General features: G+C 52.9%; 1 protein-coding gene across 1 annotated transcript in view; it reads left to right on the top strand.

Moving 5' to 3' along the window:
- Positions 1–1,210: 1,210 nt before the first annotated feature.
- Positions 1,211–23,763, top strand: part of LOC144807487 (uncharacterized) — a 36,884-nt gene continuing 14,331 nt past the window's right edge. Inside the window, exon 1 of the mRNA XM_078673127.1 lies at positions 1,211–1,297. The gene's annotated coding sequence lies outside the window, so the exon portion shown is untranslated. The remainder of the gene's footprint in view (positions 1,298–23,763) is intronic.

Raw genomic sequence — 23,763 nt, 5'->3', positions numbered from 1 at the left:
CTGTCGAGGCATTCATGGCTGCTTGCATGACAATGCTACAAAGAGTTGACGCACTCGCTAATCAATGGTGTACTGATGACGAGCGTACTATGATATAGGGGCTTATATGAAGGAGTACAATATTTCCGAGTCATGAAATGCCCCTCCGCTGTGCTTCAAACCAGTAACACCCACTCATTCTTTTTATGATACATTGCAAACTGTGTGAGAAAATTCTTGTTCATACTTGATATCTGTATCTTAGGAATTAATTGCTTCAAAGATAAATTGCTTTTTTTGTCAGTGAATCTTTGTTGAGAAAGGGAGGTGGTTACTGTAAACAAAACAACAAAGCCTGGAAGAGGCCGGTGTCTTAATAATTTAGAAGACAGTTGTGCTCTTAAATCAGAAACTCAATACCTAATTAGGGCCTAAATTTCAGTCTTGTTCGAGGATATACAACTGTATCAAATATAAGGAATAAGCCACAGACACAGGAAAATTGGAAATAAACTGTTCCTTTAATTGTCTCTTTCACACATGACCTACGCCACATTCTATTTGATCTGGTGTTTAAAACTCCCTGGTATTTTCCTCAGTTTACTTTCCTATGTACCACGCTCTGGATTTGAAAAACCTGCAAATAAGTTATTTAAAAAAAAAACATAAGCTGTCCAGTTTAATTGCAAAACCGACCGAAATATTCATATATTCTTTAAAATACGGATATATTCATTGATATACAGATATATTAATTGAAATACTGATATATTCATTGTAATACAGACTGTCGCTTCCAGTTGTCACCTTTCTGTAAATACTCTTTAATCCTTTACAGTCAGTGTTTGGAAGATGCTCCTCAGAAGTGAAGCTATAAATGCTTTTTTACAGCAACAACCAAGTGTGAGGCCCTGTACTTGAACTGTCTGACCCTTAAAAACATTCACGTCTGTGACATCTGAAATCCCAGGTTTTCACCGGTATAAATGCTTGTTTGTGTGAAATGGAGTCACTTCTGGAGCCTGGAGGCGGCGGTTCTGTCAGCGGCCACCAGAGGGCGCTCCGCACCTGCTGATGAAACCCACTGAGCTGCACTTTGAATGAAAGGGAGAAGGGTTTCCTCTTCCGGGTCAGCAGTGGCAGAGACAGCACCAGCAGCGGCGGTGACATCACTTCCAGCCTCTCCTTGTGTGTCCAGCCTGCTGCAGAGGAGGAAGGAGCCCTGTCTATCTGTGCAGATACCTTCATCTACAGACCCCCCTCAGACCCCAGATCTGCCCCCAGGAGGAGGAGAGAGCCTGGACAGGTTTCTGCTCAGGTAGGTGAGCTGCCAACTCACTTCACTGCAATTTATGAATCCATGGATCAGATTCACCCCTCCTGGCATTCACTGTGACTTCAGGAGAGCTCAGCTCTTCCTCCTGCTGAGTCCGAGTGGGGAGCGGAGGTAGAGAGGCCTGTCCAGGGGTGCAGAGGAGGTGAGGCCTGTCCAGGGGTACAGAGGAGGTGAGGTCTGTCCAGGGGTACAGAGGAGGTGAGGCCTGTCCAGGGGTGCAGAGGATGTGAGGCCTGTCCAGGGGTGGAGAGGAGGTGAGGCCTTTCCAAGAATGCAGAGGAGGAGAGGCCTGTCCAGGGGTGGAGAGGAGGTGAGGCCTTTCCAAGAATGCAGAGGAGGAGAGGCCTGTCCAGGCCTGTCCAGGGGGGCAGAGGAGGTGAGGCCTGTCCCGGGGTGCAGAGGAGGAGAGGCCTGTCCAGGGGTGCAGAGGAGGTGAGGCCTGTCCGGGGTGCAGAGGAGGTGAGCCCTGTCCAGTGGTGCAGAAGAGGTGAGGCCTGTCCAGGGGAGCAGAGGAGGAGAGGCCTGTCCAGGGGTACAGAGGAGGAGAGGGTTGCCCAGGGGTGCAGAGGAGGTGAGACCTGTCCAGGGGTCAGAGGAGGTGAGGCCTGTCCAGGGGAGCAGAGGAGGAGAGGCATTTCCAAGAATGCAGAGGAGGAGAGGCCTGTCCAGGGGTGCAGAGGACGTGAGGCCTGTCCAGGGGTGCAGAGGAGGCGAGGCCTGTCCAGGGGAAGAGGAGGAGAGGCCTGTCCAGGGGAAGAGGAGGAGAGGCCTGTCCAGGGGTGCAGAGGAGAAGAGGCCTGTCCAGGGGTGCAGAGGAGGTAAGGCCTGTCCAGGGATGCAGAGGAGGTGAGGCCTGTCCAGGGGGTGCAGAGGAGGAGAGGCCTGTCCAGAGGTGTGCAGAGGAGGCGAGGCCAGTTCAGGGGTGCAGAGGAGGTGAGGCCTGTCCAGGGGTGCAGAGGAGGCGAGGCCTGTCCAGGGGTGCAGAGGACGTGAGGCCTGTCCAGGGGTGCAGAGGAGGCGAGGCCTGTCCAGGGGTGCAGAGGAGGAGAGGCCTGTCCAGGGGAGCAGAGGAGGAGAGGCCTGTCCTGGGGTGCAGAGGAGGAGAGGCCTGTCTGGGGTGCAGAGGAGGTGAGGCCTGTCCAGTGGTGCAGAGGAGGTGAGGCCTATCGAGGGGAGCAGTGTCTCTTCGAGGGACTGGGCATAGCGCCTCGAGGATCAGGGCGGAGTGAGAGGCACTGTATGGGGTGGAATGAAGTCTGGGCTCCTCTGTCCTTAATGAGAATCCTTCACCGAGAGCTCCTGAGAGAAGCACCGAGAGGCCTGTCCAGGGGTGCAGAGGAGGTGAGGCCTGTCCAGGGGGCAGAGGAGGAAAGGCCTGTTCAGGGGTGCAGAGGAGGTGAGGCCTGTCCAGGGGTGCAGAGGAGGTAAGGCCTGTCCAGGGGTACAGAGGAGGAGAGGCCTGTCCAGGGGTGCAGAGGAGGTAAGGCCTGTCCAGGGGTACAGAGGAGGAGAGGCCTGTCCAGGGGTGCAGAGGCGGTGAGGCCAGTCCAGGGTTGCAGAGGAGGTTAGGCCTGTCCAGGGGTGCAGAGGATGTGAGGCCTGTCCAGGGGTGCAGAGGAGTTGAGGCCTGTCCAGGGGTACAGAGGAGGAGAGGCCTGTCCAGGGGTGCAGAGGAGGTGAGGCCTGTCCAGGGGTGCATTGGAGGTGAGGCCTGTCCTCGGGGTACAGAAGAGGTGAGGCCTGTCCAGGGGTGCAGAGGAGGAAAGGCCTGTCCAGGGGTACAGAGGAGGAGAGGCCTGTCCAGGGGTGTAGAGAGGTAAGGCCTGTCCAGGGGTGCATTGGAGGTGAGGCCTGTCCTCGGGGTACAGAGGAGGTGAGGCCTGTCCAGGGGTGCAGAGGAGGAAAGGCCTGTCCAGGGGTGCAGAGGAGGTGAGGCCTGTCCAGGGGGTGCAGAGGAGGAGAGGCCTGTCCAGAGGAGTGCAGAGGAGGCGAGGCCAGTCCAGGGGTGCAGAGGAGGTGAGGCCTGTCCAGGGGGGCAGAGGAGGCGAGGCCTGTCCAGGGGTGCAGAGGAGGTGAGGCCAGTCCAGGGGTGCAGAGGAGGTGAGGCCTGTCCGGGGTGCAGAGGAGGTGAGGCCTGTCCAAAGGGTGCAAAGGAGGTGAGCCATGTCCTTTTCAGGGGAGTTGCAAAGAAGGTGATGCCTGTAAAGAGGTGCAGAGGAGGTGAATCCTCCCCAAGGGGAGGAGAGGAGGTGGCCTGTCCAGAGGGAGTAGAGGTGATGAGGCCTGCGAAGCTGATGCAAAAGAGTTGAGGCCTGTTCCGCGGGGGTGCAGAGGAGGTGTGGCCTGTCCAGGGGTACAGAGGAGGTGATGCCTGTCCTGAGGGTTGCAGAGGAGATGCCTGTCCCGGGTGTGCAGAGGAGGTGAGGCCTGTCCCGGGGTGTGCAGTGGAGGTGAGGCCCGTCCCGGGGTGCAGAGGAGATGAGGCCCGTCCCGGGGTGCAGAGGAGGTGTGGCCTGTCCAGGGGTACAGAGGAGGTGATGCCTGTCCTGAGGGTTGCAGGGGAGATGCCTGTCCATGGGGAGCAGAGGAGGCGAGGACTGTCCGGGGTGTAAAGGAGGTGAAGCATGTCCTGTCCGGGGGGTTAAGCGCAGGTGAGGCCTGTCCAGGGGTGCAGAGGAGGTGGTACCTGTTCCTGGCTGGGGTGCAGAGGAGGTGAGGCGTATCCGGGAGGGGTGCAGAGTGGTTGAGGCCTGTCCAGGAGGATGCAGAGGAGTGGAGGCGTGTTGTCTGCGTGGATGAAACGTGCCCTGTAGGGGTAGGAGGTGAGGCCTGTCCTGTTCTCTTGGTATGAAGAATGTGGACCGCCTCAGCCGCTGCTCTCACCGCCCAGAGATGCTCCTTTCCAGACATATCATTTTATTTTAAGAGCTCATAATCTGAATTTTTGAAAAGTATCTGGAGTTACCTTAGAGCCTCAGATGGCTCCTGACAAAGGCAAACTGGCTAAGTTCTCTTTCGTGAGTGCCCTGCCTTGTTTTAAGATGTTTATGTGTCGAATTCTGCTAGTTTAGGTGCTCCTTTGGTAACGCCTCCTGTCCTGGTGACGCAGAATGTCTTAAAGCTTTAATTGTGCTTCCAATTAGTAATTGGGTGCATCCCATAGGGCACACTTACATGGTTCCAGTATAGGATTCCAATAATGTTCAAAATTAAACCAATTTTGCAAAAATAGTTCCAAAAGAATAATGTTTATTCCAATCGTTCAGAAATTATATTAATTTCTTTTCATTTCTTTCATGCTCAGTAAACAGAAAAACTGTATTTTTCATATTGAGTTCAGTTGTTAGCTCCAATGCATTTCGGGCGCTGTTCCCTTCATCTGGGAGCGTGTCTAAAGTAAAAGTAACATAGCTAAGTTTTAGACTACATAGACATCACAAAAAATGTATATAAACAATTGTATCAGCCTGCAACAGTGTCCCCGTGCTCTATAAAATGTGGAGTGAGACGTGATTTAAACGAGGTGTGTAATTCGGCGCAGTAAGTGAAGAACGCTCTATGAGTGAACAACAAGCGTGTGGTTAAAACAATGGTGCGGCGCAACAAGTGCTAAGCGAATCGGTGAGAAGCTTACTTGAAACTCTTCCTGAAATTGCACGGTTGGTCTGGAAAGAGAAACGGGATTGTTAGCCCCAATTAAACGATACAAATGGCGGTCAATATGGTGAAGCGAGTGCAAAATAATACTCACTATGTCGTGTGCTGTGAAGGATACAGCATTCGGGACCAAGGTTTAAGAGACACGTTCAATGTTGTGTCCGGTGTGTGCCGGTACCTCCTGGTGATCGGCATTGATGGGCGCTGTTAGACCTGTCAGCCCTGTTTTTTCCGCCCTTGCCTCATTTTTTCCACCTTCTTTTTGCTGGCCCTTAGGTCTTCGGGCACCTTTTCATGGCTAATCCATGTTAGGGTGCAGGTGCTCTCTCCTACAAACATGGCTGCCACTGGCCCCTGCTACTGCAGCGTGGTCTTTTAGTGTAGCACCGTAGTGCCAGGAGCAGGCTGGATCCCCATACAATGTTGCAATGCCAGCCTGCCATCCCCTGTCCATAGGTAGAGTGGGGAAGCTCCTGGAACCTTCCAGAAGAAAGTCGGAGCTGATTTTTGCCGCCTTAGAGAGTGGTCACCTGACCTGGGCATACTTAAGCAAGGGAGGGAACTTTTTCTAGTCAGTTGGGGCATCACTGACCTGGGGAACCCACGCCGGAGTTTTAGGCGGGAGGGCCTAGTTAGGAACCAATGCTACTGGGAGTGACAGGATTTAGGTGCTGCCTCTTAAGCTGGGTGAGGTGTCCAAGACTAGCCCCCTGTTCTGGCCCAGCGGTAGGGAACCCCAGGGTCCATCGACAGTGACCTGAGGAAAACTCATCCAGCCTCCAACTCAACCCCCCCCACTTCAAGAAACCATCTCCAAAGGGCGCAGAACCATCCAAGCGCCGAGAAGACTACTTGCCCTTAACCAGAGACTACTGGGGGATCAACAAGGTACTGGACAGTGCTGCCCTGTGCACTCCCTGCCTCCCCCTGACTGAACTGATCAACTACTTGTCCTGCTCCCCTCATCAGAGCTGTAACCTGCTGATCTGATAAGCGCTCTGGCTTAGACTGCCTTTCCTGTCAGAACTGCTGGGTGGGCCCCCACATCGCGTCTCACCTGAGCGCTGTAACCTGCCCTGAAGCGCTAATGCCCCATGCGCTGTCCCGAGGCGCTGTATGATCGTCGCGCTGTTGCCCACAACTGCTGTGAAGCGCTGTGCCCCCTGAGCGCTGCTGCGCCTTCGCAGCGCTCACTGAAGTACTCACCACCTCAACCTGTGGGAAGCGCTGGCCTTGAGGCGCTGCTGTTGGCCCCCGGCGGCCCTCAGTGCCGCCGCTGTGTTCCCTGAGGGCCGCGACCGTCCCGACTGTGTGCAGTTTCCCCCGCGGCGGCCCCCGGAGCCTTGGGGAGGCCGCCGCGATTATCGGCCAGGCCGCGCCGGGATTCCTGTCAGGCGGCGCTGGGCCTGCCAGGCCGTGAAGCCGGCTTCTACCCCACGTGACAGGGGAACATCTTTGCACCGCCTCTCCAGGGCCGCGATTGAGCCCGTGGCCCGGCCTGGTCCCTGGCCGCGCCGCGATTGGCTGTTGACTCTCCCGCCCCCGAGGACGCGACCGGATTGGTCCCAGGCCCTCGCAAGGGCTGGGAAGGAAGCCGGGACTGCCTTGGGGGCCAGAGGGAGACCCGGGAAGAGCGCGAGAGTGGCGCGGGTCTCCCCCTACTACCCCCCTGGGGCATGTGAACACCGCTGGAAGGCTCCGTGGATCGCGGGAGCCCTCCCTTGTGTCAGCGAGGGCCCCTTTGCCCGCGTGAGGCCTGCCAGAGGGCCGAAGCCCTCCCCATCTCGCAGCGAACCAACGCAAGGGCCCCGGAGGGCCGAAGTCACAAGGTAACCCCAGGGGAGGAGGGCGGAAGGCCGGAGGAGGCCCCGAGTTCGCCCCTCCCCCGGGGAAAGTGAGACTGGGCCCTGCTGGCCCCCAATGTGCCTCTAGAGTCTGTGAGGCCCCAGTAACTGTTTGTGCCTGTGGACAGGCTTACGCTTGAGTTCAACTGTTTAGACCCTGAGTGTCCATAAAGTGGTACGGGGCCTGGTTGCCTGTTTAGGCCTGAAAACCTGTTGAGTTGGCCTGAAATGGTTTAGCCCGGTACAAGGGGGTTAACTGCTTTAATGAAAATGCTTTAATGAATATGCCTAAGGAAATGCTTTACTGAAAGGCTTTAATGCAATGCATAATGAAATGCTTTAATGAGAATACTTTAATGAAAGGCTTTAATGAAATGCTTAATGAAATGCTTTAATGAGAATACTTTAATGAAAAGGCTTTAATGAAAATACTTTAATGAAAATGCATAATGAAATGCTTTAAGGAGAATGCTTTAATGAAATGCTAATGCATTGTTTGCCTCGATCTGAAGCCTATATAAAAGACATCGATTTTCAATCAAAAGTACTGGTGTGGTCTCCATTATTGCGCCCACTTACTGCCTCGGTGGATGAGTGTGGCAGCCTTCCTGCTCGAGCCAAGCTACCCCCCGGAGAACTGGTGGTCCCAGTTCTTACATTGTTGGCGAGCGGTGGGATCCAGGACCTGTAGCTACCTAACACCCTCCAGTGGGACAGAGTGCGCTGCAATTAAGTGGACACCTGTTGTGCCTACAAGCTTGCCCAATTGCCCACCACTGTCTAGCCTGCAAAGTGTGTAGGGACCTGTGTTGACCCAGCATTGTTGCCTATGTCCTAGGATCTTTCTTCCAAGTTACCTGGGTCCCCACCTGACAAAATGGAGTTCCAGCTGGCTGACCTTGATAGGTACACGGTAGTGCAGTTAAGGGAGTTTTGTCAGGGGATGGGGGTGCCGGTTGGGCAGAGAGCTGTAAAAGAAGAGCTCCGCACCGCCTTGAGGGCATGGGTAAGGGCCCACCCAGGGGAGAGAGAGGATGAGGAACAAGAGGGACAGGTCACACAAGGGGAGGCGGACACTCAAGAAGACCCAGGCCTGCTCAACATTGATATGACTGACAATGTATTGCCAGGAAGACGTTCCGGGGCAGGGAGTAGTGTATCCAGGGGGAGTGTGTCGTCGCAGGAGAACGAGGACAGGAGGGAGGAGAGGCGATTGAAGTGGGAGCTTCCCAAGTTAGAGCACGAGAGGGAGAGAGAAAGGGAAGACAAGAAGCTTGCTTTGGAGAGAGAAAGATTAGCTATGGAGGAAAGGAAATTGGCGCACGAGCTACAGCTCAAGGAAATGGAGCTGCAAGCATTTACAGTTGGGTGCTCCAGGAAGTCCGAATGGTGGCAGTGTACCAGAGGTTCAGCAGGAGCCCAGATTCTGGTTACCTAAGGAGGTGATAGCGAGCTATACCAAGGGTGATGACATTGAAAGATTGTTGGAGGCGTATGAAGTGGCCTTGACTGCCCATGGGGTGCCCAAGAAACATTGGGGAGGTGGCCTGTAACGTTATATACCTCCTGACGTCAGGGACACCCTCCTGTATTTGGATAAGGCAGACCAGTTCAGGTATTCCCCCATGAAGAAGGCGCTCATTAAACATTTTGGCCTCAACCCTGAAAGGTATCGCCAGAGGTTCCGTGGCAGCCATAAGCTGTACACGCAGAATTGGGTGGATTTTTTGGAGTATGCCCGTAAGGCTCTGGATGGTTGGGTGCGTGGCAGCGAGGTGCGTGATTATGAGGGCCTGTACAATCTTTTTTTGAGAGAGCACCTCTTGGATAAGTGTTTTCCGGAGCTGCGCCAGCATCTGGTGGACCGCAATCTTACTGATCCCCGTGAGCTTGCGGAGGAGGCGGATACCTGGGTTAGCACCCGGGTGTCACACAAGGGCCCCGGGGGAGATAGCCCGAAAGGCGGACAGGGCGCCCCCCAGAAGAAAGAGGGTGGAGATAAAAGGACGGAGTTCTCACGAGGCCCACAAACTAGACAGTTTAGGAAAGGAGTAGGTACCCCACCTCAGACCTGTTCCCCAAAACCCACTTACCCTGACAAGAGTCAGCAGCCAAAAGTGGTCCGGTGCTATGAGTGCGGAGAGGTCGGACACTACAAGGGAGATGACCAGTGTCGCAAACGTCCCCATCCCCCACTGGTGGCAAGAGTCCCAGGGGGGCTAGTGTAGCGCTTGGGATGGAGCTGCCCCTAGATAGGGAAGGGGAGTGGACAGGCCTGACCCTGGTTTCACTTGGGGATAGAGAGATGGTCCCAGTGACGCCCTTACCATCGAATACTGCTAAGTACCAGCAGAGGGTGAAGGTCAATGGGGAGGAGGTGGACGCTCTGAGGGACACAGGAGCCAGCATGACCACCGTAGTGAGGCGGCTGGTATCCCCTGAGCAGGTAGTACCTTATGTGTTCCATCCGGCCGTGTTAGCTGACGGCAGTATGAGCTACTATCCCGTGGCTCAAGTTCCCTTTGAGTGGGGAGGAGTGTCAGGCCCGTTGAGAGTTGCGATCAGCCCTGCCTTGCCTGTGGACTGTCTGCTAGGTAATGACCTGGAACATACCGCCTGGAAGGAAGTGGAGTTTAAGGCCCACACTGAGATGCTGGGGTTACCAGGGTGGAGTTGCGTAGTCACGCGGTCCATGGCTGCCCGGCAAAAAGCTCAACCCGGGTTGGAGCCTGAGACAAAATCCCAACCCAATGCTGGTCGTGAAGAGGAGAGTGTGGTGGAGGACACACCCCGTGTGATGGATGGGGAGCCCGCGGAGGTACCCCCGGAGTCCGTGGAGGTGGATATTGTTACCGTGGGGGACTTGCCGACCCTTGCCGAGGGGCATGTGGAAGGAGGGCCTACCCGGTAGGAATTCTGTGAGGCGCAGAAGGAGTGCCCCACGCTTGAAGGCATGCGGCGACAGGCCGAAGCCCAAGCGGTCAACCAAGAGACCGGCAGTTATCACGTGTATTGGGAGGATGGCCTCCTGTACAGTGAGCCAAAGGTTCCGGTGCATGGATCCTCGAGGGCCTTAGTGGTACCCCAGTGCTACCGGGCCTTTTTGTTGGGATTGGCGCATGAGATAACCTTGGCTGGACACCTGGGCCAGGATAAGACCTTTGCGAGGCTAGTCCCACATTTTTATTGGCCCAGGATGAGAGTTGCCTCTGACACCTACTGCAAGACCTGCAAGACTTGCCAGGCAAGTGGCAAGACGGGGACCAAAGTGAAGGCCCCATTGGAACCACTCCCGGTGGTCGGTACCCCTTTTGAGCGGGTCGGCATTGACATCGTTGGGCCGTTGGACCCTCCGACCTCTGCGGGACACCGGTTCATCTTGGTGTTGGTGGACCACGCCACTCGGTACCCGGAGGCCATCCCTCTGAGGACCGTTACTGCACCTGTGGTGGCGCGGGCCCTGATGGGGATATTTACCCGAGTGGGATTCCCCAAGGTCGTGGTGTCGGACAGAGGCACAAATTTCATGTCGGCCTACATGCAGGCCATGTGGAAGGAGTGCGGAGTGACCTATCGGTTCTCCACTCCTTACCAGCCCCAGACTAACGGGCTCGCAGAGCGCTTCAACAAGACCTTGAAGGGGATGATCCGGAGCCTGCCCGAGGAATTGAGGCGGAAATGGGACATCCTCCTCCCTTGCCTGCTGTTTTCGTACCACGAGGTACCACAGAAGGGAGTCGGGTTCAGCCCCTTCGACCTGCTCTATGCCCATCCCGTTAGGGGACCCCTCAGTCTTGTCAAAGAGGGGTGGGAGAAGACTTCGAAGAAGCTTCCCTGTGATGTTGTCAGCTACATGCTGGCATTCCGCAGCCAGATGGCCAAGCTGTGGAAGGAAGCATCAGACAACTTAGAGGCTAGCCAAGCCGTCATGAAGGAGTGGTATGACCGCAACGCTCGGACGGTGGAGTTGTACGCTGGACAAAAGGTGTGGGTCATGGAGCCTGGGGAGCTTAGTGCCCTCCAGGACCGGTGGACTGGTCCGTACGAGATTGTGGAGCGTCGAGGCCAGACCACCTACATCGTGGACTTGAAGGCCCCCCATCAGCCCCATCGGGTGCTCCACGTCAACCGCTTGAAGCCTCACCATGAGCGACCGGAGCTTGCTCTCCTCATGGTAACGGATGGGAGCGAGGAGGAGGAGAGTGAGCCTCTTCCTGACATTCTAGCGGCCCAGGAGAAGGATGGTTCAGTGGAGGGAGTTGTCCTCTCCTCATCCTTGACCCCAGAGCAACAGAGGGACTGCCGCCAGGTATTGGCGCAGCACGCCTCGTTGTTCTCCCTCATGCCTGGAATTACACATCTGTGTACCCATGATGTGGACACAGGGGACAGTCCGCCAGTAAAAACCAAGTCTTACCGGCTGTCCGAGAAAGTGAAGAACAGCATCCAGGGTGAGGTAACCAAAATGCTGGAGCTGGGGGTGATCGAACCCTCCAGCAGCCCGTGGGCTAGTCCGGTCGTGCTGGTGCCGAAAGCGGCCCCACCGGGCACCACACCAGAACTTCGGTTCTGTGTGGATTATCGGGGGTTGAACTCTGTCACCAAGACAGACGCGCACCCGATCCCATGGGCAGACGAGCTGATCGACCGGCTGGGAGCAACCAAGTACCTCAGCACCATCGACTTGACATCAGGGTACTGGCAGATTGCCATGGCCGATGGAGCGAAGGAGGAGACAGCGTTCTCCACCCCCGAGGGCCACTTCCAGTTTCAAGTGATGCGCTTCGGGCTTAAGAATGCTCCGGCCACCTTCCAGCGGTTGGTGAACCAGGTGCTATCTGGCCTGGAGTCCTTCTCAGCGGCGTACCTGGATGACATAGCTGTCTTCAGTAGCACCTGGGAGGACCATCTGCAGCATCTCCAGGAGGTGCTGCGGGCGTTGCAACGTGCTGGCCTCACCATCAAGGCTAGCAAGTGCCAGATTGGACAGGGATCTGTCGTTTACCTGGGACACCTGGTGGGCGGGGGTAAGGTGCAACCCCTCCAGGCCAAAATTGAGACCATCATGGCCTGGGAGCCCCCCAAGACTCAGACTGAGGTCCGATCTTTCCTCGGCCTCACTGGCTATTACCGCAGGTTCATCAAGGGATATGGCACCATCGTGGCCCCCTTGCCCGAGTTGACGTCCAAAAAGCAGCCACCCAAGGTGATCTGGACGGCTGCTTGCCAGGAGGCATTTGAAACACTGAAGCGCGCGATGTGCACCGCTCCGGTGCTGGCCATTCCGGACTTCCAAAAAGAATTCATCGTGCAGACAGATGCCTCAGAGCATGGCGTAGGCGCCGTGCTGTCGCAACTCAACGATGGCGGCCAAGACCAACCTGTGGCCTTCATATCCAGAAGACTCCTCCCTCGGGAACAGCGATGGAGTACCATCGAGCGAGAAGCCTTCGCTGTGGTCTGGGCCTTGAAGAAGCTGAGGCCATACCTTTTTGGCTCTCACTTCCTAATTCAAACCGACCACCGTCCCCTTCGCTGGCTCATGCAGATGAGAGGCGAAAATCCCAAGTTGCTAAGGTGGTCCATTTCCCTACAGGGGATGGACTTTAGGGTTGAACATCGGCCCGGAGCTGACCACGCCAATGCTGACGGTCTCTCCCGGTTTTTCCGCCTTAGCGACGAGAACTCCCTAGAGGTTGGGTAGTTCTCCCCTCTTTCGGCTGGGGGGGACGCATGTTAGACCTGTCAGCCCTAGGGTGGTCTTTCCCTGTTTTTTTCGCCCTTGCCTCATTTTTTCCACCTTCTTTTTGCTGGCCCTTAGGTCTTCGGGCACCTTTTCATGGCTAATCCATGTTAGGATGCAGGTGCTCTCTCCTACAAACATGGCTGCCACTGGCCCCTGCTACTGCAGCGTGGTCTTTTAGTGTAGCACCCTAGTGCCAGGAGCTGGCTGGATCCCCATACATTGTTGCAATGCCATATTGCCATCCCCTGTCAATAGGTAGAGTGAGGAGGCTCCTGGAACCTTCCAGAAGAAAGGCAGGGCTGATTTTTGCCGCCTTAGAGAGTGGTCACCTGACCTGGGCATACTTAAGCAAGGGAGGGAACTTTTTTTAGTCAGTTGGGGCTTCACTGGCCTGGGGAACCCACGCAGGAGATTTAGGCGGGAGGGCCTAGTCAGGAACTTATGCCACTGGGAGTGACAGGATTTAGGTGCTGCCTCTTAAGCTGAGTGAGGTGTCCAAGACTAGCCCCCTGATCTGGCCCAGCGGTAGGGGACCCCAGGGTCCATCATCAGTGACCTGAGGAAAACTCATCCAGCCTCCAACTCAACCCCACCACTTCAAGAAACCATCTCCAAAGGGCGCAGAACCATCCAAGCGCCGAAAAGACTACTTGCCCTTAACCAGAGACTACTGGGGGATCAACCAGGTACTGGACTGTGCTGCCCTGTGAACTCCCTTCCTCCCCCTGACTGAACTGATCAACTACTTGTCCTGCTCCCCTCATCAGCGCTGTAACCTGCTGATCTGATAAGCTCTCTGGCTTAGACTGCCTTTCCTGTCAGAACTGCTGGGTGGGCCCCCACATTGCGTCTCACCTGAGCGCTGTAACCTGCCTTGAAGCGCTAATGCCCCATGCGCTGTCCCGAGGCGCTGTATGATCATCACGCTGTTGCCCACAACTGCTGTGAAGCGCTGTGCCCCCGGAGCGCTGCTGCGCCTTCGCAGCGCTCACTGAAGTACTCACCACCGCAACCTGTGGGAAGCGCTGGCCTTGAGGTGCTGCTGTTGGCCCCCGGCGGCCCTCGGTGCCAGGAGAGGGCCGCCACTGTGTTCCCTGAGGGCCATGACCGTTCCGACTGTGTGCAGTTTCTCCCGCGGCGGCCCCCGGAGCCTTGGGGAGGCCGCCGCGATTATCGGCCGGGCCGTGCCGGGATTCCTGTCAGGCGGCGTTGGGCCTGCCAGGCCGTGAAGCCGGCTTCCACCCCACGTGACGGGGGAACATCATTGCCCCGCCTCTCCAGGGCCACGATTGAGCCCGCGGCCCGACCTGGTCCCTGGCCGCGCCGCGATTGGCTGTTGACTCTCACGCCCCCCGAGGACGTGACCGGATTGATCCCGGGCCATCGCAAGGGCTGGGAAGGAAGCCGGGACTGCCCTGGGGGCCGGAGGGAGACCTGGGAAGAGCGTGAGAGCGGCGCGGGTCTCCCCCTACGGCCTACTACCCCCCTGGGGCTTGTGAACACCGCCGGAGGGCTCCGTGGATCAAGGGAGCCCTCCCTTGTGTCAGCGAGTGCCCCTTTGCCCACGTGAGGCCTGCCAGAGGGCCGAAGCCCTCCCCATCTCGCAGCGAACCAACGCAAGGGCCCCGGAGGGCCGAAGTCACAAGGTAACCCCAGGGGAGGAGGGCGGAAGGCGGGAGGAGGCCCCGAGTTCGCCCCTCCCCCGGGGAAAGTGAGACTGGGCCCTGCTGGCCCCCAATGTGCCACTAGAGTCTGCGAGGCCCCAGTAACTGTTTGTGCCTGTGGACAGGCTTACACTTGAGTTCAACTGTTTAGACCCTGAGTGTCCATAAAGTGGTACGGGGCCTGGTTGCCTGTTTAGGCCTGAAAATCTGTTGAGTTGGCCTGAAATGGTTTAGCCCGGTACAAGGGGGTTAACTGCTTTAATGAAAATGCTTTAATGAATATGCCTAAGGAAATGCTTTACTGAAAGGCTTTAATGCAATGCATAATGAAATGCTTTAATGAGAATACTTTAATGAAAGGCTTTAATGAAATGCATAATGAAATGCTTTAATGAGAATACTTTAATGAAAAGGCTTTAATGAAAATACTTTAATGAAAATGCATACTGAAATGCTTTAAGGAGAATGCTTTAATGAAATGCTAATGCATTGTTTGCCTTGATCTGAAGCCTATATAAAAAACATCGATTTTCAATCAAAAGTACTGGTGTGGTCTCCATTATTGTGCCCACTTACCGCCTCAGTGGATGAGTGTGTTGTGTAGCTACTTTACACGTAAGCCCCTGGCTGCCTTCCTGCTCGAGCCAAGCTACCCCCCGGAGAACTGGCGGTCCCAGTTCTTACAGGCGCCTATTGGATATACTAGTACCACGTGGTGAGACCACGTGATCGGACATTTACGAACGACAGGGAAGATACACTGTGGTGGTAACGATGGAAACGGGTAGTTTAGAAGAGGATAGCTTCGAGGATGGAGTGAAAAATTTAAAAATAAAACGTGTGAAATAAAACGTATAAGATAAAACGAGGAGTCAAAATGGCGGTTTGAAAAGCAGAGAACCTGAAAAATGTATTTACGAGTGTGGATTAGATCCGATGAGGAAAGTGCCTGTGTGATCAGGGAATGTAAAATGTGCAAAAAAGTATAGCTTAGGGCTATGCATATGTGTTGCTATGTAGGGAATCATGCCACCATACAAACATAGTGTACAGAACATACGGTCTGTATCGACCCTTAATTACAAAGTAACTGTCATAGATAACAAGCCAGTTCAGTTCGGTAATTTAACCCATTGGGTTTAATTGCTTTCAGTTTATAAATCCAAAAGTTCTCGCGGCGGAGTAAGTATTTGTTGTTGTCACGTCCTTCTGTCTTCTGTATGATCTCTAGGATCATAAACTTTAATTGTGAGATGTTGTGATTTTGTTCTAGGAAATGTGTGGCTACTGAAGACTTGAGATTTCGTGTCCTGCTGTTAGATTTGTGTTCATTAAGCCGCACTTTAATCTTCCGTTCAGTTTTACCTACATAGACTTTCCCGCAGGGTCATTTTAGAAGGTAAACCGCATTTGAAGTGTCACATATTGCTGTTACAGTAAGCTTGATCTTACAGCCTTTCATTGGGTGCATTACGCTACTCCCTGGCATGATGTTTTTGCAGTTATTACAATTTGCACATGGTCTTGTACCTTTTGCTTCCAAGTTGAGTTGTGTGGGTGATTTGACGATTTCCCCTATATTTTTGCCTCTGGTGTAAGCAAACAGTGGTCTATGATCAAATATTGCATTGAAATCTGGTTCTAAGCTTAGAATCGACCAGTATTTGTTGATAATTTTCTTGAAGTCTGCGCTCACATTTAAAAATGTGGCACTTGTTGCGCCGCACCATTTTTTTAACCACACGCTTGTTGTTCACTCATAGAGCGTTCTTCACTTACTGCGCCGAATTACACACCTCGTTTAAATCACACCTCACTCCACATTTTATAGAGCACGGGGACACTGTTGCAGGCTCATACAATTGTTTATATACAGTTTTTTGTGATGTCTATGTAGTCTAAAACTTAGCTATGTTACTTTTACTTTAGACATGCTCCCAGATGAAGGGCACAGCGCCCGAAATGCATCGGAGCTAACAACTGAACTCGATATGAAAAATACAGTTTTTCTGTTTACTGAGCATGAAAGAAATGAAAAGAAATGTATATAATTTCTGAACGATTGGAATAAAAATTATTCTTTTGGAACTATTTTTGCAAAATTGGTTTCATTTTTAACATTAGTGGAATCCTATAATGGAACCATGTAAGTGTGCCCTATGGGATGCACCCAATTACTAATTGGAAGCACAATTAAAACTCCTGACAAAGGCACACATCTCCTCCAAGCATGGAGTTTATTTTTTAAACCACTGTCTTTAGTAAAGTAACCAAGACTACAACCCCCAGAATGCACTTACGTATTACAGGCATGAATATTCAGGGGATCACTCTATGGATATATTTGGTACTTCCCAGGGCATCGTGGCAGATAAGAGTAGAACAGTTCATGTGCAAGGGCGTTCATTCTCAGGCTCTTTCTGCAGATTGTGAGTCCAGTGAGATCTGTGATAATATGACTCTCTCTCAAGGAGATTTCACACAGTTGTATCTGTTTCAGGGAGAAATACAATGAAAAACAGGGGGTGCAAGTCCAGCGCCAGAGTTTCTGGTGTCCTTGGATCTCTGGACTGACCCTTCCCTGGTCCTGCAAGAGAGGACAAACCAGGTGTTTAGTCTGGCCTCTCCAAGGGAGCGAGAGCTGGCTCAGTATCCTGGTGCACCAGGTCCCGTCTCCCATCCTGGTCCTCACAAGGCCCCGGCTCACGTCCTGGTCCTCACAAGGCCCTGGCTCACGTCTTGGTCCTCACAAGGCCCTGGCTCATGTCCTGATCCTCACAAGGCCCGCGGCTTACATCCTGATCCTCACAAGGCACCGGCTCACGTCCTGGTCCTCACAAGGCACCTGCTCACGTTCTGGTCCTCACAAGGCCCTGGCTCACGTCATGGTCCTCACAAGGCCCCCGGTCACGTCCTGGTCCACCAGACCCCGGCTCAGGTCCTGGTCTACCAGGCCCACGCTCACGTCCTGGTCCTCACAAGGTCCACAATGCCCACGCTCACGTCCTGGTCCACCAGGCCTCGGCTCACGTCCTGGTCCTCACAAGGCCCTGGCTCACATCCTGGTCCACCAGGCCCCAGCTCAAGTCCTGGTTTACCAGGCTCCAGCTCACGTCCTGGTCCTCACAAGGCCTTGGCTCACGCCCTAGTCCCCACAAGGCCCTGGGTCATGTCGTGGTCCACCAGACCCTGGCTCACATCCTGTTCCACCAGGCCCCGGCTCATGTCCTGGTCCACACGAGGCCCTGGCTCATGTCCTGGTCCTCACAAGGCCCCAGCTCACGTCCTGGTCCTCACAAGGCCACTGTTTACTTCCGTGATCCTCACAAGGCCCCAGCTCACGTCCTGGTACTCACAAGGCCCTGGCTCAAGTCCTGGTCTTCACAAGCCCCTGACTCACGTCCTGGTCCTCAACAGGCCCTGATCACATCCTCTTCCTCACTAGACTCCGGCTCACGTCCAGGTACTCACCAGGCCAAGCCGGAGAGGGAGATCAATAGGTTGTTGGCCCACAATGCCACCTTAAACAGGAAGCAGACATATGCAAATCAGCTTTAGACTTCTTCCAATAGGGCAGACCAGCCTGTAGAGCCAATCCAGATCCTTTCTGAACCGGAACACAATCAACCCAAGACTGGTTTCAGCCTATGTGAGCCTTGACAGTAGGGTGCGGCTTCATTCCAGTGGAGCAGGGAGCACGGGACCCCCACATGGGCCCACCTGGTGTATTTATGAATAAGCAAAATGATGGGTGGAACGTTTGAGTTCATCTCTGCCACTGGTAATTACTCTGGGACACATCCCAGCCCAACCTTCTTGTTCTTGCACTCCGTCACACCTCAGCATACAGCCAATCAGAGAGTTTTAGCTAATATTACTTCCATTGTTGTCTGCTCCAGTAGTCACAGCAGTTCTAACTCTAAGGATTGACCTGTCTCTCTGCTCCTGATGTTCACCAAATTAACTGAGGCCACAGTGAACAAGCAGCTCACCAAATACCTTGAGTCCCACCAACTTCTGCACAAAGTCGATCCAGGGCTCCAAAAGGGCTCTCTGCAGAGACCTTGCTGTCTAAAGCCACGTGGGATATTAGTGACATTATGTATGGAGGTGGCGGGGTGGGGGCTTTGATCTGATCAGATCTGTCTGCAGCCTTTGCCTCCATCTCCCACTCCACATTCCTACAGAGATTGCAGATGGTGGGTCTTAGGGGAAAGTGCCTGCTTGGTGCTTATACTTTTTGAAAGATTTGACCCAAGTGGTGGCATCAGCTAACTTCATATCAACCCCTAAGACAATTACCCCTCCCCCGGCTGGTTTTGAGCCCCAATCTTTTCAATCTTTACATGGCCCACTTGGCCAGCCTGATCGAGTCATTCGATATCCCCTCTACTCGATGATACACAAATGAATAGATTAGAAGAAAATACACCTGGTCCAGTCATTCGATAATCAATACCACCTCTAAAAGATGATACACAAATCATTAGAGTAGAATTAAATACAGATGAAATGTCCAGTAATTTTAGGAGCTGCCGCCAGGAAGACGCTGATTGGATGAGCTCAAACTCCCTAGACCTAAACAGTGAAAAAAAAACGGAAATAGTGGTATTTGGGACCGGAGCTTCACGGCACAAGGGTGGAGGCCAGTGCCTTTGGGATCTCTGTCCATCCCATTCCATCAGGTCAGCGAACTGGGAGTTTGGGTGGACTTGCATCTGTCCTTAGAAGGATACATTAAAATCACCTGCAATACAGGCTTTTGACTGCTAAAAGTTATCAGAAAAATACATCCATTCATCCCTGCTTCATCTAAGAAGGACCTGGTACTGGTTCTGATTGTATTTGTGCCCGGTGAAAGTGTGCACTGACGACTGATGGTGTCTGTGTCTGGTGAAAGTGTGCACTGATAGTGTGGTTGTGTGTGTGGTGTGTGTGGTTGTATGTGTGGTTGTGTGTGTGGTTGTGTATGTGGTTGTGTGTGTGTGTGGTTGTGTGTGTGTGGTTGTGTGTGTTGTTCATCACTGTGTATGCACTAGGCATGTCGTTTCAAATTGTGCAGGATTTAGACCATCTAATAATTTCAGTTAAACAATTGGGTACGTAATTTTTTGACCAGATGACGGTGACTAAAAAGTACATTTTGGGTGGGAAAATGAACTGTGTAGTGCAGTGGCATAGTTGTAATTGCTTCAGAAAAGGGGGGTGGTGATGAACAGAGTGCCTGAATTAAGCAGACCACTCTTACCCAGTCCAAAGATCAGGGCTTGATCCATCACCGTTTTTTAGCTCACTGCACCATCCCAGCTCAGAACTTGGCTATATGCAAATTAGTCTGTTCCTGTCCCAGTGCATGATGGGAACAGGGCAAACCAAACTACCAAGCCAATTCTTATACTGGGAAGGGAACAAGCTACCGGGGACCGGTTTCTGGCATTTCAGCCTCGTCGGCCCGGCTTGCTTGAATCCTGATGGTGCAATGAGCAAGGGACTCACATCTGAGTATACCCTTCCACGCTTATGGCGGACAAAATGATTCAGAAAAGGGGGGTGGTGATGAACAGAGTGCCTGAATTAAGCAGGCCACTCTTACCCAGTCCAAAGATCAGGGCTTGATCCATCACCGTTTTTTAGCTCACTGCACCATCCCAGCTCAGAACTTGGCTATATGCAAATTAGTCTGTTCCTGTCCCAGTGCATGATGGGAACAGGGCAAACCAAACTACCAAGCCAATTCTTATACTGGGAAGGGAACAAGCTACCGGGGACCGGTTTCTGGCATTTCAGCCTCGTCGGCCCGGCTTGCTTGAATCCTGATGGTGCTATGAGCAAGGGACTCACATCTGAGTATACCCTTCCACGCTTATGGTGGACAAAATGATTCAGAAAAGGGGGGTGGTGATGAACAGAGTGCCTGAATTGAGCAGACCACTCTTACCCAGTCCAAAGATCAGGGCTTGATCCATCACTGTTTTTTAGCTCACTGCACCATCCCAGCTCAGAACTTGGCTATATGCAAATTAGTCTGTTCCTGTCCCAGTGCATGATGGGAACAGGGCAAACCAAACTACCAAGCCAATTCTTATACTGGGAAGGGAACAAGCTACCGGGGACCGGTTTCTGGCATTTCAGCCTCGTCGGCCCGGCTTGCTTGAATCCTGATGGTGCAATGAGCAAGGGACTCACATCTGAGTATACCCTTCCACGCTTATGGTGGACAAAATGATTCAGAAAAGGGGGGTGGTGATGAACAGAGTGCCTGAATTAAGCAGACCACTCTTACCCAGTCCAAAGATCAGGGCTTGATCCATCACCGTTTTTTAGCTCACTGCACCATCCCAGCTCAGAACTTGGCTATATGCAAATTAGTCTGTTCCTGTCCCAGTGCATGATGGGAACAGGGCAAACCAAACTACCAAGCCAATTCTTATACTGGGAAGGGAACAAGCTACCGGGGACCGGTTTCTGGCATTTCAGCCTCGTCGGCCCGGCTTGCTTGAGTCCAGAGTGGCACCGATGAGGTGAGTGGGGCTTAGTTGTAGGGGGGAGGGGGTGTCTCTGTACGCTTGTGTGTGTGTGTGTGTGTGTGTGCGCGCCGCGGCGGGGGGGTGTCTCTATGTCTGCATGCGTGTATGTGTGCTCGTGTGTGTGCGTGTGTGTGTTTGTGTGCGTGCGCTCGTGTGTGTCTGCTTACATGGAGCTAAAGGGGAGACAGGAGATGGTGAACGCGCGCGCTACCTGATCCGGTTCCTGAGGCTGCGCGTGCCCATCTCTTGTCGCCCTTTAGCTCCTTGTAAGCAGAGCTGACAACAATAGGTCTCGCTGCGACATCGCTACGCGATGCGTCGCAGGTGCGAGATCTAAAAACTAAAGCTGCTTTCTATACGAACATGATTAAAATCAGTCCCAACCCATCCAAAACTATCTTCTCACTAATTAAAGATATGACTAAAGTAACAGAGGGAACCAACAGTACAATAGTTTCCAACTCCCAATGTGCAGATCTGGCCTGCTTCTTTATTAATAAGGTAGAGGGGATCTATAACCTGCTGAATACTAGTGGACCCTCCCCGTTACCCGGCCGACCCCCCTTACCAGCTGGACTCCCGTTACTCCCTCCCAACTCTCCCGTTCATGACCAATAAAGACCTCGAGCTCCTTGCCATAAAGGTAAAGTCTGGGTCACCCGATGACCCTGTCAAACCTGATACCTTCAGGCAATTCCAGGACTCCATTCTGCTCGTAGGCGGGGAACTGATTAACAGATCCCTCCAGTCCGCCACAGTCCCCAGATCCTGGAAACATGCCAAAGTCATCCCCCTGTTAAAAAAAACCACCCTGGACCCCTCCCTGCCAGAAAACTTCAGACCCATCTCCCTCCTACCGTACCTGGCCAAGGTGATGGAGGCCCATGTGAACTCCACCCTGACCAAATATCTGGAAGCACATGGGATCCTGATGAGTCACAGAACGACTTCCGGGCAAACCATAGCACAGAGTCTGCGCTCCTGGCAGTAACGGAGCAACTAAGGCCATCACAGGACCTTAAACACACCTCAGCTTTGATCCTGCTCGACCTAAGTGCGGCGTTCGACACGGTCTCCCACGAGATTTTACTCAAACGCCTCAGGGAGATTGGGGTCTGGGGCAAGGCTTTGGCATGGTTTGCATCCTTTCTGTCTGATCGTTCCTTCCAGATTCACGCCCCACCTTATTCATCCAGCACATTCCCTCTCAAATGCGGCGTTCCCCAGGGCTCTGCCCTCAGCCCTACGCTGTTTAACGTGTATGTTCGCCCCTTGGCCCTGCTAGCAAAAGAACGTGGGATCAAGTTGATCTTGTATGCTGACAACACGCAGCTTATTTTCACCTTTTCCAACAACACTATATCGGATCAGTTACAATTTCAGGAAGATGTCACAGCCATCTCACGCTGGATGACGGAAAACTGCCTCCAACTTAACAAAAACGGAGGTGCTCCTGATTGGTCGAGACTCACAGAAATGGGGCGACCAGTGGTGGCCCCCGACGATGGGCCCTGCCCTGATTCCCAAGAAGGAAGTTAAGAATCTGGGAGTCCTAGTGGACAACTCTCTCTCCTTTGAGTCACATACAAAAAAGGTGGCTGGTACCTGTTTTGGTCGCCTACGCACCCTTAAGCCCATTTTTGGCTTCTTTGAGCCGCCCAGCAGACAAGTAATAGTCCAGTCCTTGGTCCTATCCCACTTGGACTACTGCAACGGCCTATTGCCTTGTGCTAAACTTACAACCACGAATAGACTCCAAAGGGCTCAAAATGCAGCAGCTCGTACTCTTTTTGCCCTACCCAAACGCTGCCACACCTCACACATCCTTCGCCATCTTCACTGGCTGCCGGTGAAACAGAGAATTCGATTTAAAACACTCTGTCTAACCCACAAAATCCTACATGGCCAGGCCCCCCCAAATACTACAGGGTCTCTGCTCTTTCTACGTCCCCACACGTGCCCTTCGTTCTGCGGACCTTCACCTTGCCCGCACCTTAGGGTACGCAATAGCAGAGCAGGCGGACGTTCCTTCAAATCCCTGGCCCCTGCTCTATGGAATTCCATCCCCCTTGAGGCACGCAAGACCACTGGCTCTTCCGGAAAAAAATAAAAACCTGGCTGTTCGCCTCCATTTAGCACAAGCTTCTCTAGCTCAACTTACCTATCCTGTTCACTCCTCTGGTTGACTATTCTGCAAGCGCTGGGACACCCTGTTGCTGGGGCAGCCATGCACTATACAAACATACTTAACATAACATAACGTAACATAACATCCCCCGAACTGTTCCGCCAATTCCACTATCTTCGGTAAAGCACTCTTAATATCCGAAGTTACGATAGTGACATCGTCTGCATAGGCAAACACTTTATATGCAGCCTGGTGTATCCTAACCGGAATGATACCTCTTGTTTTTTCCAGTCTACTTAAAAATGGGTCAATGTACAAGGCAAATAACAAGGGGGAACAAGGACAACCTTGTCTGGTCCCCCTTGTTATTGCCAAATTGTCTGAAAGATCCCCAGAAATACGGATTGCTGCCTTCGGGTGACTGTATAATGCCTGTATTGCGTTTATAAATTCTTTAGGGAATCCCTTCCAAACTAAAGTAGACCAAAGAAACCTCCAGGAAACCCTGTCAAATGCTTTTTCAGCATCTAACAGTGCTACCGAAACAGGAGATCCTGTAGCTTGTGCCCAATCCAGAAGAGAGATAATCCTTTTTCACGTGGTCTGTTGTATCTCGATTTAAGATAAATCCTTGCTGCCTTATTGAAACTAGACTTGGCATTAAGTCATTCAATCTGTTAGCCAATATTTTTGAAAAAAGCTTGCTATCCGCATTAATAATTCTGTTTGTTACAATTGTATTCGCCCCGCTTACATCATTATGTATCATCACTCCCTTGATGTCATTTTATCATTGACTAGCCCACTCTACGTTAACCTTGAATTAGATAGGATCTGTTATGTTTGCACTATATGATTTTATGCATATTAGTTTCACAATTT

The sequence above is a fragment of the Lissotriton helveticus genome, unplaced genomic scaffold (genome assembly GCF_964261635.1).
Source record: "Lissotriton helveticus unplaced genomic scaffold, aLisHel1.1 SCAFFOLD_370, whole genome shotgun sequence".
Lineage (NCBI taxonomy): Eukaryota > Metazoa > Chordata > Amphibia > Caudata > Salamandridae > Lissotriton > Lissotriton helveticus.
Note: the sequence above shows the minus strand (reverse complement) of the source record. Positions and strands in the feature narration are given on the sequence as shown.